Source organism: Musca autumnalis, unplaced genomic scaffold, assembly GCF_047663935.1.
Source record: "Musca autumnalis isolate F117 unplaced genomic scaffold, ASM4766393v1 scaffold_1, whole genome shotgun sequence".
In the NCBI taxonomy this organism is placed as follows: domain Eukaryota; kingdom Metazoa; phylum Arthropoda; class Insecta; order Diptera; family Muscidae; genus Musca; species Musca autumnalis.
The window spans coordinates 251,550,536-251,568,234 of record NW_027411644.1 but is presented as its reverse complement, the minus strand read 5'-3'; the positions used below and the strand labels follow the sequence as shown (position 1 = coordinate 251,568,234).

At 39.4% G+C, this 17,699-nt stretch overlaps 1 long non-coding RNA gene across 1 annotated transcript in view; it reads right to left on the bottom strand.

Moving 5' to 3' along the window:
* Positions 1–17,699, bottom strand: part of LOC141389341 (uncharacterized) — a 69,619-nt gene that overhangs the window by 32,399 nt on the left and 19,521 nt on the right. The window lies entirely within an intron of this gene.

Sequence of the window (17,699 nt, the reverse complement as noted above, 5' to 3'; positions counted from 1 at the left end):
AAATTTTTCAAAAAGTGGAGTTAGTCGAAGTGTGCACTGAGCGGCTCAATTGAAACTCCAAACTTTTCCTATAGTCCTGCTTTGGTAATCCCATTTTTCAATGTTCACAAATACTATGGTAAGTTTTATTCCTACATCATTAGTAATTGCTCTTCTATATCAGAAGATTTTTTATTTTTTGATCATCAATTATTGTCTACTAAAGTTTTGACAAGTTGATGGTGGCTTAGAACGCTAAGACGCCGGCAACCTTGACACTCAGTTGTCGGAGACCCAGGTTCGAATCCCAGCCTGGCTCATGCTGAAATTATTTTTTATTTTTGCCTTATTAAGGCGAAGGCCATTTATAGTGATATTTAATTAATTCTCTTTCGAGTTGAGCTGTTAGGCCTTTAGAGATACATTGAAAAATTAGGAGTCTACCGAAGTCCCACGCATCCATTGATTGATTTTTGTTGAAGGAAATTGCATTCGCTGACCCTCTTTACGATGGTACAAGTTTTTTTCAGGGGCTAGTAAATACTTTCTGTTAAAATAGCCCGAAAGTTGTTAAAATTTTTATGGCACCTGTGTAGTGGCTGGAGCGCACCATGGCACTCGAACTTGTCAACAGATTTGGTCCGAAAGTTGGCGTTCACCATGTTTTGTCCAAAATTAGTTTCAGTTCGAAGATCGACAATACCGGTCCACAAATTCCAGTACTTCACCCCCAAATTTAAAAAATTTCACTGCACGATACACTTTCTTGAACAGGGTAACCAATTTGGTCCAAACTTTGAATCTTCTAATATATTATCCGAATTTAGTTCAACTTCTAAAATAGTCCATATTGCTCCTCTCCTTAAGGTACCTCCCCCGCAAAACTTCAAAATTGTTGTGCAGTTTAGGGTCTGTTCGAAGATCCTTTGGAAATGTATACCGATGCTATTGGCTGTGGACCTATTTAGAGCGATATAATATTTTCCGGGGACAAGTTCATGCTTCCTGGCATACTGGTCCAAATGTTATACGATGACCCACTGAAATGACTAGTGGGTGCGATATCTATCGAAAAGATATGACTCCCAAAATAAGATCCACTTTCATAATGGACTATGTCGGTTCATTCCTTCAAGTACAACTTTAACCCTAATCTTCATTTTTGTCTTTAAGTTCCCAGTGGCCGCAAAACATCTCCGCCGAAAACTGTCAACATATGTCCATGTTTTTGTATAACCTCCCTATTTAACGGTACCTCCCGATTTTCGGTATTTTGCAGATTTTAGCTACAATTTTCAACCGAGCTACATGTAATTTGACATTTGAGGTTCCTATTGATAAAAAATATCTCCACGAAAAACTGTCAACATAGAACCATGTTTTGGTATTGCCCCTATATAACGGTGTCTCCCGATTTTCGGTATTTGGAGCATTGTAGCTACAAATTTTAACCGAACTAATTTGAAGTTCCCCGTTTCGGTATTTTGACATTTGAGTTTCCCAGTAGTCACAAAACATCTTCTACAAACATTGCCGACATAGTTCCATGTTTTGGTATAACAGCAAAAACTCGATGACACTATCGATAGTATCGATTCTTTTTTTAATTTAATATCGATAGACAGTTTTCTATATCGATATATCGTGCAAACGTACTTGGGGTCTACCTAAAACCATTATTTCGATCAGGCTCATTTTTGCCGTATGAAAGTGTATGTTATAATTTCGGTAGTCTAAAGACTAAGGGTATAAAAACTTTTTGACGGCCAGGTGTTCTTGCAATTTCGAACGTATGCTGGTGGACAAATGAATATCTTGAATAGCCAATATTTTCCATATACATATCTGGGAAGATATCCTCGGTTAAGCACGTATTATATTACTATAACCATTACGACCTCCGCAGTTATTCCACCCTGACCAGGTGACTTGATTACACATGAAAGTAATCTTGTCTTGGAAATAATCTTGTCAACCTAGTTTCGTCCAAATTTTACATGGCTATCTTATAACCAAGACCCAATAGTTTTCTATTAATATTCGGAGTTTTTGTTAACAATTGATCTTGTATTTTTGGCATCTTGTATGTACATAAATGTATATTTTTACAAAATGTTTTTCTGAAAGTATTTCTTGCTGTGGTTTACATTCAGAAGTCAAACCTATCAACATCCACTTAGTTTAAATATCTCAAACAGATTTCTTTTGACATGGTACCTAAGTTTTGATTGACATTTCGTTGGGAGTGTATACATTTCAAGGCAAAATAAGTCTCGAATAAGTAAGCGCATTAGAAAACAACAACAACAACTTAAGATAACGGCCTATTTCAATACGCGACAAGCCAACAAATACCAAACCTATTATTGTCAACTTTAAAATGACAATATCTATTAAGACGAGGTGTATTTGCCTATATTTCGGATGTTTGAAATGGATTGCATAATTTAGTCTCAAAAGCATTACGTTAACTAAATAAATTTTAATGAAATATCATCCGTAAATATGTGTGTACATACAAATTTATATTTGTTTGTTTAATACTCTGAAGCTGAAGACATGTCATAATTGAACGGATGTTGACACAGTGTTCCATGTTGAAAGACAGACAACAAATACATATATTATTGTTTTGAGAATCCCAAAAGCATATTAGGCGAGAATAATTTTTGTATGTAAAAATGAATATTACACTCATGCATATGTAAATATGTATGTACGTGCGAAACAAAATATTTATTAAATGTGGGAAAATATTTCTGATTTCCACCACAACACGGCAATTTCATTCGATTACGTACTTAGGTGTCTAAAACACCGTTCGACATCCAATATTACACATGTGCCGGAGTATATATGTATGTACATCTGAAACTATAGGAAAAATGGAGTAAATTGGCATTTTTGTTTTCGTTTTCTCATCCTGGCGACCATTCAAAGGACAACATTTTTCAAAAAAAGAAAAAAAAATCTCGCACGATGCTTGGGTCGGTGTAATATTAAAAAGGAGAGTATTCGCTGTATATGGGTGACGTAGGGAATAGAAGATACCAAGCAACGTTCCTGACCGGTTTTAACATGGCAAAGCCCAGGATTTATCTTGGTCCCTCTTTCATACCTAGTGGACACTGACCTCCCCGTGGTGTCACCTGGGGAACTGCATTTAACACCCGTTAAAGGTAGTGAGCTAACATGTGCCGCGCGTTCACCCATAAGAACGTTAAAAACTTGGGTTTGGGCGTCGGGTTAGTAACCCTCCCCTAGAAAAAACAGCCTACTATGAAAAAACGAAAGAAAAGAAAAACAAACCCCTCTAAAGTTGACAAACCCCGCAAACGTTTTAAGGACCATGATCTGGTCCAGGTGCAGACCTGGAATGTTCGCACTCTTTATAGAGAAGGTGCAGTCTTCGCATTGGCAGACGTACTTGAAAAGTACAAGGCTGATATTACTGCCACACAGGAAATACGATGGATTGGGAAAGGCGTCACACCAACACCTAAAGGTGACGCACTGTATTATAGCTGCCATGACGTAAAGCATGAGTTTGGTTGCGGATTCGTAGTTATTCGGAAGCTAAAACATCTGGTATCAAGCTTCACCCCAGTGAATGAAAGACTTGCTGCAATTCGAATAAAAGCTAAATTCTTCAACAACAGCTTTATTTGCGCTCATGCCCCCACTGAAGAAAAAGACGAACAGACCAAAGATATATTTTACGAGCGCTTAGAAGAAACATATGACAGTTGCCCTGCCCATGACATTAAAATCATTGTAGGCGATTTTAATGCCAAAATTGGAAAGGAGAATATCTTTGGCCCAACAGTCGGGAAATTCAGTCTCCACAGTGAAACATCTGACAATGGTATGAGGCTGATAGACTTTGCAGCTGCAAAAAACATGGTAGTTAGCAGTACCAGATTTAATCATCTCGATATTCATAAGGGCACCTGGCTGTCTCCAGATCAGAAAACAAGAAACCAAATTGATCATGTTGTGATAGATGGAAGACATTCATCGAGCGTGTTGGATGTACGATCGTTCCGAGGCGCAAACATTGATTCGGACCACTACCTTGTTGCAGCAAAGGTACGCCCCCGCTTAAACGTAGCAAACAAAGTACGAACAGACACAACACGAAAGTTAGACATCGGTAAACTACAATCACAACAGATAGCCACAGCATATTCCACTCAACTAGCCCAATTGCTTAATCAAAGCACTCCTCATCCCGATAACATATCAGCGCAATGGCAAAGCATTGCCCACTCCATGCAAACAGCCGCAAAATCCATACTTGGATACCAGAGGCCTCCACCAAGGAATCCATGGTATGATCAGGAGTGTCGTGCTGCCACCAAAGAAAAAAATGCGCCATATAGGGCTACTTTACAATCCGTAGCAACGCGTAGCGCACGAGAGAGATACAGGGAGAAAAGGAGAGAGGAGAAACGTCTTTTCCGCAGGAAAAAGAGAGAAATGGAAAAGCGGGAGTGTGAAAAAATCGAGATGTACAGGAGCCAGAATGAAGTCCGAAAATTCTACCAAAGAGTCAAGCATCAAACTGATGGCTTTGGTACAGGCACATCCTCCTGTAGAGACCTGCAAGGTAATTTGGTAACTGATACATATAGTGTAATCAGGATATGGAAAGAACATTTTTCAAATCTGTTGGTATCCAATAGCAGCGAAGACGACGAAGATACCACAGTCCCAATCCCAGTAGATGGTATTGAATGTATACCGCCCAGCCAAGATGAGGTAAGGACAGCAATAAATCGGCTGAAGAATAATAAGGCAGCAGGGGCCGATGGCTTACCACCCGAGCTGTTCAAAACCGGAGGCGACACGCTGATAAGGTGTATTCATCAGCTAGTTAGCACCATCTGGCAGGAGGAACGAGTACCCAACGATTGGAACCTGAGTATCCTGTGCCCCGTCCACAAGAAGGGAGATAAGACTGTATGCTCTAACTATAGGGGCATAAGTCTACTCCCTATTGCCTACAAGATCGTGTCAGGGATATCGCGCGAACGACTAAAGCCTATGGTCATCGAGATAATTGGACCATACCAATGCGGCTTTAAACCTGGCAAGTCCACCATTGACTAGATATTTACCCTGTCACCTTTTTGTCGATTATAAAGCAGCCTTCGACAGCCCGCTGGATTCAAAGGTATTCCAAGCCATGTCTGAATTTGGTATCCCCGCAAAGCTCATCCGGCTTTGTAAAATGACTTTAACTGACACGAGATCCTCAGTTAAAATATAAAAGAACCTCTCCGAACAGTTTGGTACCAAAAGAGGTTTCAGACAAGGAGACAGCCTTTCGTGTGATCTCTTCAATATCCTGCTGGAAAAGGTTATACGAGAGGCAAACGTCAAAAGAAGTGGCACAATCTACATCAATAGTCACATGTTACTTGCTTATGCTGATGATAAAGACATCATGGGACGATCAGTAAAAGAAGTAACTGATACTTTTATAAAGGTCGAAGGAGAATCTGCGAAAGTGGGTCTGGCAGTAAACGGTGAGAAGACCAAGTTGATGGCGTCCACTGAGCTCGGACCGACTGTGGAAGTTGGTTCCTATAATATTGAGGTAGTAAAAGACTTCGTCTACCTCGGCACCTCCGTGAACACAACAAACGACATCAGTTGTGAAATAAAAAGAAGAATGGGCCAAGAGATGCTACTTTGGTTTAAATAAGCAGTTTAAAAACAAAGCCACATCTCGTCAAACAAAAATAACGCTCTACAAAACACTGATAATACCCGTGCTGATGTATGGCTCCGAAGCCTGGGTACTTGCGCAAGCAGACATGGCAGTGCTTGGTGTGTTTGAGAGAAAAATTCTTCGAAAGATCTACGGACCAATCTGCGTTGACGGTGAATATCGACGTCGAATGAACCACGATCTGTATCTGCTATACAACGACATCAATATTGTTAAACGTATCGAGATGCAGCGATTGCGTTGGCTAGGCCATGTCATAAGAATGAGCGATGATGAACCCGCTAAAAAGGCATATAAATACGGACCGCTTGGCGGTGCACGCAGAATTGGCAGGCCAAGGAATAGATGGCGCAAACAAGTGGATGATGAGATGAAAAGACGCGGTATTCCAGAGTGCGAAGCAACAAATAGAGAGGAATGGAGATCTCGTCTTAGTTCGGCCTATGGAACAAATTTTCTGTAATGGGCCAGCTAAGTAAGTAAGTAAGTATTCGCTGTATATAATTATTAAATACTGCATTCAAGGATAACAAGCACATCAAAAATGTACACGGTGTGCCTTAACCAGATTGACCTTTATGATATTTTCGTAGGTTTTACCGTTTTTTTGAGATATTGAAGTTCAAATTGCGACAATGCATTGACTGTATCGTCGCGCTACCCCAAATTCTTACTTACTTACTTACTTAGTTGGCCCATTACAGAACATTTGTTCCATAGACCGAACTAAGAAAAGATCTCCATTCCTCTCTGTTTTTCGCTTGACTTTTTGGAATACCGCGCCTTTCCATTTCTTCATCCACTTGTTTGCTCCATCGAAGTTTAGGCCTGCCGATTCTGCGTGCACCGCCATGTGGCATGTATTCATACGCCTTTTTAGCGGGTTCATCATCGCTCATTCTCATGATATGGCCTAGCCAACGCAATCGTTGCATCTCGATACGTTTAACTATATTCATGTCTTTGTATAGCTTATATAGCTCGTGGTTCATACGACGTCGATATTCACCGTCAACGCAAATCGTCCCGTAGATCTTTCGAAGAATTTTCCTCTCAAACACACCAAGCACTGCCTTATCTGCTTGCGCAAGTACCCATGCTTCGGAGCCATACATTAGCACGGGTAGTATCAGCGTTTTGTATAGTGTTATTTTTGTTTGACGAGATGTGGCTTTGTTTTTAAATTGCTTACTTAGACCATAGTAGCATCTGTTGGCCAATACAATTCTTCTTCTTATTTCACAACTGATGTTGTTTGTTGTGTTTATGGCAGTGCCGAGGTAGATGAAGTCTTTAACTACCTCAAAATTATAGGTACCAACTTCCACAGTTGGTCCGAGCTCTATGGACGCTTTGCGCGTCGACACCATCAATTTGATCTTTTCGCCGTTTACCGCCAGACCCACTTTCGCAGATTCTGCTTCGACCTTCCTAAAGGTATCAGTTACTTCCTTTACTGATCGTCCCATGATGTCTATGTCATCAGCATAGGCAAGTAACATGTGGCTATTGGTGTAAATTGTTCCATTTCTTTTGACATTTGCATCTCGTATTACCTTTTCCAGCAAAATGTTGAATAGGCCACACGAAAGGCTGTCTCCTTGTCTGAAACCTCTTTTGGTACAAAATTCTTCGGAGAGCTTCTTTCCAATTTTAACTGAGGACCTAGTATCAGTTAAAGTCATCTTACAAAGCCTGATGAGCTTTGCGGGGATACCAAATTCAGACATTGCGTGGAATACCTTTGATCGGAGGGGACTGTCGAATGCTGCTTTATAATCGACAAAAAGGTGAAATATGTCGATCTGCATCTCTTGGGTCTTCTCTAGGATTTGCCGCAGGGTAAATATCTGGTCAATGGTTGACTTGCCAGGTCGAAAGCCACATTGGTATGGTCCAATTATTTCGTTGACCATTGGCTTTAGTCGTTCGCACAATATCCCTGACACTATCTTATAGGCAATAGGGAGAAGACTTATGCCCCTATAGTTTGAGCATACAGTCTTATCTCCTTTCTTGTGGACGGGACATAGGATGCTCAGGTTCCAATCGTCGGGTACGCGTTCTTCCTGCCAGGTGGTGCTAACTAGCTGATGCATACACCTTATCAGCGCGTCGCCTCCGGTTTTAAACAGCTCGGCTGGTAAGCCATCGGCTCCTGCTGCTTTATTATTCTTCAGCCGGTTGATTGCTGTTTTTACCTCATCTTGGCCGGGCGGTATACATTCTATACCATCTTCTGGGATTGGATCTGTGGTATCATCGTCTTCGCTACTATTGGATACCAGCAGATTGGAGAAATGTTCCTTCTATATCCTGAGCACGCTATCTGTATCTGTTACCAGATTACCTTGCTGGTCTCTACAGGAGGATGTGCCTGTACCAAAGCCATCTGTTTGATGTTTCACTCTTTGGTAGAATTTTCGGACTTCATTCTGTCTCCTGTACATCTCGATTTTTTCACACTCCCGGTTTTCCATTTCTCTCTTTTTCTTGCGGAAAAGCCGTTTCTCTTCTCTCCTTTTCTCCCGATATCTCTCTCGTGCGCTACGCGTTGCTACTGATTGTAGAGTAGCCCTATATGCCGCATTTTTCTCTTCGGTAGTAGCACGACACTCCTGGTCATACCATGAATTCCTTTGTGGAGGTCTCTGGAATCCAAGTATGGCTTTGCGGCTGTTTGCATGGAGTGGGCAATATGTTGCCATTGTGTTGTTATGTTATCGGGACAAGGAGTGCTCGCGTTAAGCAATTGGGCTAGTTGAGTGGAATATGCTGTGGCTATCTGTTGTGTTTGCAGCCTATCGATGTCCAACTTCCGCGTTGAGTCTGTTCGTGCTTTATTTGCAACGTTTAGACGGGTACGTACCTTTGCTGCAACAAGGTAGTGGTCCGAATCAATGTTTGCGCCTCGGAACGATCGAACATCCAACACGCTGGATGAATGTCTTCCATCTATTACAACATGATCAATTTGATTACTTGTTCTTTGATCTAGAGACAGCCAGGTGCCCTTATGAATATCGAGATGATTAAATCTGGTACTGCTAACTACCATGTTTTTTGCAGCTGCAAAGTCTATCAGTCTCATTCCATTGTCAGATGTTTCACTGTGGAGACTGAATTCCCGACTGTTGGGCCAAAGATATTCTCCTTTCCAATTTTGACATTGAAATCGCCTAGAATGATTTTAATGTCATGGGCAGGGCAACGGTCATATGTTTCTTCTAAGCGCTCTTAAAATATATCTTTGATCTGTTCGTCCTTTTCTTCAGTGGGAGCATGAGCACAAATAAAGCTGATGTTGAAGAATTTAGCTTTTATTCGAATTGCAGCAAGTCTTTCATTCACTGGGGTGAAGCTGTATACCAGATGTTTTAGTCTCCGACTAACTACGAATCCGCAACCAAATTCATGCTTTACGTCATGGCAGCTATAATACAGTGCGTCACCTTTAGGTGTTGTTGTGACGCCTTTCCCAATCCATCGTATTTCCTGTATGGCAGTAATATCGGCCTTGTACTTTTCAAGTACGTCTGCCAATGCGAAGACTGCACCTTCTCTATAAAGAGTGCGAACATTCCAGGTGCAGATTCGCAGATCATGGTCCTTAAAACGTTTGCGGGGTTCGTCAACTTTAGAGGGGTTTGTTTTTCTTTTCTTTCGTTTTTTTTTTCATAGTAGGCTGTTTTTTCTAGAGAGGGTTACTAACCCGACGCCCAAACCCAAGTTTTTAACGTTCTTATGGGTGAACGCGCGGCACATGTTAGCTCACTACCTTTAACGGGTGTTAAAGGCAGTTCCCCAGGTTACACCACGGGGAGGTCCGTGTCCACTTGAGATGAAAGAGGGACCAAGATAAATCCTGGGCTTTGCCATGTTAAAGCCGGTCAAGACCGTTGCTTGGTATCATTCATCCCCTACGTCACCCAACCCCAAATTCTTACACCAATTTTATTTGCCAATTCTAATGCATAAATGTATGTACGTCAAATACATCCTCATAAAGCAGTTTAAACCGACAAAAGCTCTAGTTTAACATGTCGAAAAAATTGATTGGCTTATTTTTAAATACAGGTAATATAGAGTATGCCGCAGAAAATTTCAAGTTGATCGGAGCAAAATTGACTGAGATATGAGCATTGCAAAGGAACAATTTATTGTGATTTGTATGTAGCATAGAAACTTTAAAGCTGAAAACACATACAACGTTTGGGTAATGTTTTGCAAAGACATAAATACAACTAAGACTAGACAAAATGCATGCAACAAAAAAATGTTTCCGAAACTTTGTATAGAAACATTACCCTTAACAGGTTGCAGTTAATTCAAAATCGCAATCAAGGAGGAACAGTTCATGTAATGGTATCAGAAACGAAATTTATGAATTCAAGGATCTATTCAAGAATAATTTCATGTCAATTGGATCGGTAAATTCGGTTAAATACGTAAAAATGCATAAAAGAAAAAAATGTTATATCACCATATCGTGATATAACATTATGTTAAATTCAAAAGCCATTCACTGAAGAATGATAGCAACAAAAATGTCTTATCTTGTTGTATTTATGTCTTTGTGTTTTGTGTCGTTTTGGCCGTTTTTACACTGTTTGGCATGATGCCGAAAAATTCAAATTCATTTGAAATATATGCCGGCAAACATATCAACGCTGGACTTTGGTGTCGGCGTCGCCCTGTTGTTGTTTTTTTTTTCTCAACGCCCAATACAAAACTTTAATCAAACGTTGGATGTGTTTTCAGCTTAAACGCGTGTTTCTCGAAATGGCATTTTTGAAGTTGGTGCCAACGATAGCTCGAAAACGAATGAACCGATCTTCATATGGTTTGGTGTGCATATTAAATACACAAAAAGCTTGTCTTTAAGCGTGGCAGATTTTTTTAATTTTTTTTTGTCGGATTTTTTGACAAAAGCGGTCCATTTTTTCATTAAAATTTAAATTTTGACGTTGACAGCTCACAATTTCTTTTACAAGTAAAAAAGTATCATAAACTATCTTGAATTGCCAATAGTAGATTTCCCCCCTGTGGCGAAATCGGTTGTTAATGAAATATGTGAAGTGAAACATTCACCTACGGACAGATCGATTGCATTTAAGGTCTCTTCAGAATTTTGTGGCCCTTTTTGGACATTTAATCTTGCCGACAAAAATGAGGATAAGGAGTAACTTGCACTAAGACATAAATGATGAACTTTTGTGAGGGAGGTACCATTAGGGTGGACCGATATGGCCCATTTTAGAAGTTAAACTAAATTTTGACAAAATATTAGGAAATCCAAAGTTTGGACCAAATTTGTTGCCCTATTCAATTGATATCGTCCTAGCATTTTAGTGACATTTTTAAAATATTGGCAAGAAGTACCGGAAGTTGTGGACCGGTATTGCCCCATGAAACTAAGTTTGAATATAATCGGACGAAGACCAATGTTGGACCAAATCAAATGAACAGTTCGAGAGTTATAGTGCTCTCCGACCGTCACATATGGTTACATAGAGGTTGCTCACACCTTTCGGGCTGTTTTCCTAAGAAATATGAACTTGCCCCTGAAAAAACTTTTACCGACGTAATGTAGGTAGCGAATGCAAATCGCTTCAATAAAAATCAAAGTGATTCGAGAGCAGATCTTAAAGTGAACTTATCGGAAATTTTGTGTGAGAGGTACCAGAAGGAGTAGACAAGTATAGTCCATATTCGAACCTGATCTATATCTGGCAGATATATTAGGATGTGATAAATATGGATTACATCTGTCACTCCCTTTAAGAGTTATTGTGCGCACAATTTTTCCGAACATTTTTGAAATTTTGTGGGGAGGTACCTGAAGGAGTGGACCGATATGGCTTATCTTCAAATATAAACTATGTTTGGGCAAAATATTACGAAGCCCAAATTTTGGACCAAATCGGCAGATCCGTTCGAGAGTAATATTGCGCTCCAACCACTGCACACGGTGTCATAGGGCTTTTTGTACCTATCAGGCTATTTTCTCAGGAAGTATGAACTTGCCCCTGATGAAACTTGTACCGTCATATGGCTGGCAGTGAATACAAGTTGTCACAACAAAAATCAAAGCGATTCGAGAGCAGGTCCTAATCTGTGCACAAATTCTCCCAACATATTCGAACTTTTGTGAAGGAGGTACCAGAAGGAGTGGACAGATATAGCCCATCTTCGCACTTAAACTAAGTTTGGGCAAAATATAACGAAAGCCAAATTTTGGACCGAATCGGCCAGGCAGCCAGACAGACAGATGGACATTGCTAAATCAACTCCAAATTGTCTGAAACGGATTTCGTCCAAACATAATTGGGGTCCAAAACCATTATTTCTCTGAGGCACTTTTTGCCCGTATGAAAGTGTATATACCATCGTTAGCATAAATGCTGAGGGTATAAAAATGGATTTTTTAAATTCGGTTTCGCTTAAAGACAAGATTATTAGGTTCTTGAAACGTCCACAAAAATATACGAAGGTCGGCACATCCGTTTTTGCGCTATCGTGGACACTGCAAAATCTTTTACAAAAAAGGGTTTCGCAGGTAGCAATTTACCACAAAACTATGCAATATTTATCAAGAGCAAAAATTCCAGAAGTATTTTAATATGTGCTCTTTCAGGTAGAAAAAATGTCTACTCAAAATTATTCTTTAAAAAAAAATCATGAAAAATGAGTTTTTTTTCGGTCTGCACAACTAGGGATAACCCCTTAAGACTCCCCTCTAAGCCTACTCCTCTACTGTACCCTATTAGTAGTAGAGAAGAAGTACGAATAACACTAAATTTGAGAACCGACAGAGACTTTATGCTAAATTTTAACCATTTCGGTTGGATAATGTTCAAAATACCGAAAATCAGGAGGTACTGTTAGGAATAATAAAAAACTTCTATACTAAATTATAAAACTCTCTCTTTTATACTGCGACCTGTATCTTGATTTCAACAGACAGCGGACGAATATTTCGATGTATTACAAACGGAATGACAACGTTATCCTCCATTTTTATGACGGAAGGTATAAAAATGTTTTACCGATAAAGATATACACTTAGAAGGTGAGGACTTTAACATTTTTGGGCAATATTTATACCCTCAGCCTTTAGGCTAGAAAGGGTATATACACTTTGATACGACCAAAAACGTATCTCATCGAAATAACGGTTTTAGACCCATAGTATGTTTGGACGAAATTCGTTTCAGACTCTTTGAAATCGATTTAGCCACGTCTGTCTGTCTGGCTGGCTGGTGCGCACGATAACTCTCAATTGGATCAGCCGATTCGAACCACATTTTGATTATCGTAATATTTTGTCCAAACTTGGTTTTAGTTTGAAGATGGGCCATATCGGTACCCTCCTTCGGGTACCTCCCCCACAAAAGTTCAAAATGTTTCTTTAAAATGGTGTGGCGATAACAATTAATTTGGTCCAAACTTTACACGTCATATTATTCCTTCTAGATATATATCGAACTCGAATATGGACTATATCGATCCACTTCTTCGGGTAACTCCCACACAAAATTCGGATAAAGTGAATTTTAAGAGCACATCTCGGATCGTGTTTTCAGTATGTTGTACTTGCGGCTCCCTTTATGATGGTACAATTTGTTCTTGCTCAAGCCCATACTTCTTGAGATATTAGCCTAAAAGCTCCATGAAATCCTGACGGCACCAACCAAAATTGCAAATCTGCAAGACAATTTTCGCAGGGAGTTTCTGATTGGTACAGACTTTGCACATCGTATTATTTCCTCCAGTCATGTATCAGGTTAGAATATGGACTATATCGGTCCTCTCCTTCAGGTACCTCCCACACAAAATTGGGAAAAAGTGAAGTTTAAAAGCTCCTCTCGCATCGTCTTGATTCTTTTTTTAGTAGGTTGTTCTATCGGCATCATTTACAACGGTACAATTTTTTCTGAAATAAGTCAATACTTCCTGACATAATGGCCCAAAAGCTTCAAAATCCGTCCGTCTGTCTGTCTGGCTGGTGCGCACGACAACTATCGAACGGATGAGCCAATTTGATCCAAAATTTGGCTTTCGTAATATTTTGTCCAAACTTAGTTTAAGTTCGAAGATGGTACATATCGGTCTACTCCTTCCGGTACCTTCTCGGACAATTTGTGCGCACGATAACTCTTGAAGGGAGTAACGATTTTGGTCCATACTTCGCACATCGTGAAATTTCTACCAGACAAAGAAGAGTTTCCAATATGGCCTTTATCAGTCCACTCCTTCGGGTACCTCTAACACAAAATTTCGGATCGTTTTGATTTTTGTTGTAGCAACTTGTATTCGCTGGCCCCCATTACGAAGGTACAAGTTTTATTTGGGACAAGTCCATACTTCCTAAGAAAAAATCTAGAAAGTTGTAAGAATCCCCCATGGTACAATGTGTAGTGGTTCGAGAGCACAATAACTCTCGAACGGATCTGCCGATTCGCCCTATTTTGTCTGAACTTAGTTTAAGTTCGAAGATTAGCCATGTCGGTCCATTATTTTAAGTAACTCTCCCACAAAAGTTCGAAAATATTCGGAAAATTTGTGCCCACCATTACTCCTGAAGGCAGTAACGGATTTGGTCCATACTTTGCACATCGTAATATTTCTACGAGATAAAGATCATGCTCGGATATGGACTATATATGTCACCTCCTTCAGGCAGTTTAAGGCCTGCTTTCTAATCGCATTTATCTTTGTTTTAACAACTTGTTTTCGCTGCCCCCATTACGACGGTGCAAGTTTTTTAAGGGCAGGTCCATGCTTCAAGAGAAAATAGCCCGAAAACTGCAAAAATACATATGGGACTATGCGTACCATAGCCCTCGAACGGATCAGCCGATTCGGTCCAAAATGTGGCCTTCGTAATATGTAGCCAAACTAAGTTTAAGTTTGAAGATTGGCTCAATCGGTGCGCACGGTCCGGTAGATGGACGGATAATATTCAGGGGTCGGAATGGGCAAACACTTATTTGGAGAAAAGACAACATTTTATTTCAAAACCAATATCTCTGTTTCTTTAAGAGATATATCTAAAGCGAAACCTGGCAAGGAAAGTAGAAAATATCACCTTTACAACGATGTAAAGTAGGTTGTCGTAGCTGATATCGCAATAGTCGGTAATGCATCCCATTTTCCAATTTGTTTGTAATCACGCTACAGGTCGCAATTTTGATCGGATCGTCACGAATTTTTTTGGGAGTCGATGCGGGTCCCACAGAGGAAGAAGCCTATTTAGTTTGGTGATGGTCGGATAATATTCAGGAGTCGGAATAAGCGAAAAGCTTATGTGGAGAAAATCCAACGTTTTTTTTTTATGCGAATATATCCGCTTCTGGTTGGAGTATTCCAAAAGGAATATCCGTCAATGGAAGAAGAAAAGATCTCGTTTATATTGATGCAAAGTATGTTGGCGTAAGTGCGCAAGCCGAGATATTGCAAAATTCAATAATATACCCAATTTTTCCATTTTTTGTAATCACGCTACAAGTTGGAATTTTGATCGGATAGTGACGAAATTTTGGGGGTAGATGGGGGCCCCACACAAGAAGAAGCCTATTGATTTTGGTGATAGACGGATAATATTTAGGGGTCGGAATGGCGAAAAACTCATTTGGAGACAAATTCAATGTTTTATTCTCTGTGAATATATCGGCTTCTAGTAGGGTATTCCAACGGCAAAGCCTGTCAATGGAAGAAGAAAATATTGCCTTTACATTGGTGTAAAGCAGGTTGGAGAAGGTGGTCAAACTAGGGAGATACCACAATAGTTGGTAATGCATCCAACTCTTCCATTTTTTGCAATCAAGCGACAGGTCGTAATTTTGATCGGATGTTCACAAAATTGTGGTTGCTTATGGGAGTCCCAGAGAGAAGAGGCATATTATTTTTGGTGGTAGTCGGATTATATTCCCTTAAAGAAATGTTTACCAGTGAAAAGCTTATGCACAGGGGTAGAGGTGTAGGGTATCACATGGTCGGCCCCGTCCCGACTATAGCCTTTGCTCACTTGTTTTTACTTGTTCTTATTTTCTCTAGCAGAAATGAATGAACTTTGATTTCTACTTGGGAAAATAGAAGAACAATCATAACCCTAATGTACATATGGAGGCTTAGTTTTTTTTTTTGCAATTTATTTTTCAAACTTTCGATATCTCCAAAAATTATTTCCCTAAATAATTTAATATTTTTCATACGTTTGGTGGTGTTGGAAAATCCGATTCGGTACTAGTTGGTGTTGAGGGCGTTGGAGGTGTCGAAGGTGGGTCCGGCGTTACTATTTCTGGTTCAAATGGTGTAATTGTATCTGGTGCTGTGCTAGCAGGATGTAACGTTGGGGGAACCGGAGGACTTTGAGGTGTAGAATATGTAATCACAGTTGTATTAATTTCTGTTGTGAGAGTGGTTTCCTCTGTCAATGGTTGAGTAGTATTTTCTGTCGTCGTTGACGACTCCTGTGAATGTGCTTCACCAGATAGGCAGTGCTGCAAAGCAGCATATAGGCCAGTTGATTCCTGAACATATGCATTCGAACATGAATCCGTACACATATTTTGATCATACAAAATCATTTGATATTTTGGCTTTAAGTATTGCAGTTTGCTGGTGGATAGCTCCTTTATGGCATTGGCTATTGTTTGAACTTCAGAAGACTATGGAATGGAAACAAAAATATCAATAAACAAAAGAAAACAAATGAACTTGCCATACTTACCACATTTGTATAGCATTCAAAGAATTCAGTAGCTAATTCCTTAACTTTGCAGGATCCATATAAATTACAAACTTCGTTGGTATCACTTAAAATCTGATTACGATCGACCTGCACTTCATCTTCTACAGCTTGCCTAGCATTCTCAGCTATTTCCAAACATTGAGAGTACCCGATTTCATATTTATTAGTAACTTCATTAATTTTTGGCAAATACGTAGCAAAACATTCTTGGGATCCATCAACAAATGGCGTTGATTTCAAAATAACATCTGCCAAATTCGTTTCGGCATCATAACCCGTCCGTGAATGACCAAGAGCTATTGACTGCGAAATTAAACCGATTAAAATTAGTGTTTTCAACATTTTGTTTCGGACACTAATGACGGGAATGTCCACTCATTCAAATGTTGCTTGTCTTTGATTTTGTTGGCATCCTGATAAACTGTTTAAACTGATAAACATAATGTCATCGATTGAAATATGTATTTTGCTATTATTCTAAAAGGCGATAATTCTTATCATCCCAAAGTTTGATTTAAAGACCATAAAAACTAAAATAAAAGAGTGGTATTTTATTGTTACGATGAATAATGACAGACATAATCGTAATCTTCACTTTTTTGGGTATATAGGGTTGTATATTAAAAATTCCCAAAAAATAATGAAAGAATCATAGAAATGTACTCTAATTAATTGATTGTGTTAATAAATTTTTTGAATCAGGGAATTCCCAAAACGAAAACTTATATATTGCTGGACGTTGATTAGAAAAAATGTAGGGTATAACCCTATAACCCATTTTTTATACAGAAAGAGGTTACATAAATGTTAAAGTTGAGAAAGGCAGAGACCTGGAGAATGTGAACAAATTGAAATGTAGAGGAGTCGAAATGAAGTCAAGAAGGTGATATATCCCGCATCTTGTTATTTACTAGTAAAGTTGGTCATATTTTGAGATAGCCATACACATAGTCATAGGCAAATATTTGCTCCAGCGAAAGGGAGTGTGTGTCGCTGTACACTAGACATACACTACCATATTTTGATGTCAACATTTTTCAAAATATGAGAATGTGTGTGGGAATTTTATGGATTGAGCAAAATCAAACTAGTTTTGATTTGAATATGGTTTGTTTTCAAAGTTGTCAAAAGAAAAGAAAAAAATTAAGTTCATTCATTTTTAGGGGAAAATATGAAGATTTCGGTTGCAGGCTGATTGAATGCTTTGCTACACACTTATCAAGCACA